Source organism: Monodelphis domestica, chromosome 6 (assembly GCF_027887165.1).
Source record: "Monodelphis domestica isolate mMonDom1 chromosome 6, mMonDom1.pri, whole genome shotgun sequence".
NCBI lineage: Eukaryota > Metazoa > Chordata > Mammalia > Didelphimorphia > Didelphidae > Monodelphis > Monodelphis domestica.
This window is the reverse complement of record NC_077232.1, coordinates 292023499-292024383: the sequence shown is the minus strand read 5'-3', so window position 1 is coordinate 292024383 and position 885 is coordinate 292023499.

The following is an 885-nucleotide window of genomic DNA, read 5'->3' as shown; positions in this document are numbered from 1 at the left end:
AAAATAGAGTGATTCTAGAAAAAGGGCAAAGCAGAGAGCAAATAGATCTATGTATTTACCTCCTGATGGGGTTAAGACACTTCCTGCCCTGGAACAAATGGAAGAGGGTAGTGTAATTCCCATAATACATGTTGTGGGAGGGGTAATTAAAGTCAACACCTCAGTGGAGAAGGAATTCTTAACCAGGAGTCCATGGATCTATGGTTAGATTTTGGGGGTCTATAAACTGGATGGAAAAATTACATCTTTATTTTCATTAACCTTTATTTGAAATTTAATTCAGTTCAATTATTGAAAAACATTATTTAGCTCATAGGCTTCACCAAATTGTCAAAAGAGTCCATCTCAGAAACAAAGTATGAAGGTTCTCAATTTGAGAAACATACTTCTATTCTAATTCCTGCTACTTCTTCTGAAAGAATGCGTCCACTTGAATTATTCATATCTGTGATCTCTCCACGTTCTACCATTCCTTCCTCCCTCCATTCCTTCCTCTTTCTCTCTCGTCTTTTCTCCCTTCCTTCCTTCCTTCCTTCCTTCCTTCCTTCCTTCCTCTTCCTTCCTTCCTTCCTTCCTTCCTTCCTTCCCTTCCTTCCTTCCTTCCTTCCTTCCTTCCTTCCTTCCTTCCTTCCTTCCTTCCTTCCTTCCTTCCTTCCTTCCTTCCTTCCTTCCTTCCTTCCTTCCTTCCTTCCTTCCTTCCTTCCTTCCTTCCTTCCTCCTTCCTCTCCCTCCCCTCCTCCTTCTTCCTCCCTTCCTCCCTCCCTCCTTTCCTTCCTTCCTTCCTTCCTTCCTTCCTCCTTCCTTCCTTCCTTCCTTCCTTCCTTCCTTCCTTCCTTCCTTCCTTCCTTCCTTCCTTCCTTCCTTCCTTCCTTCCTTCCTTCCTTC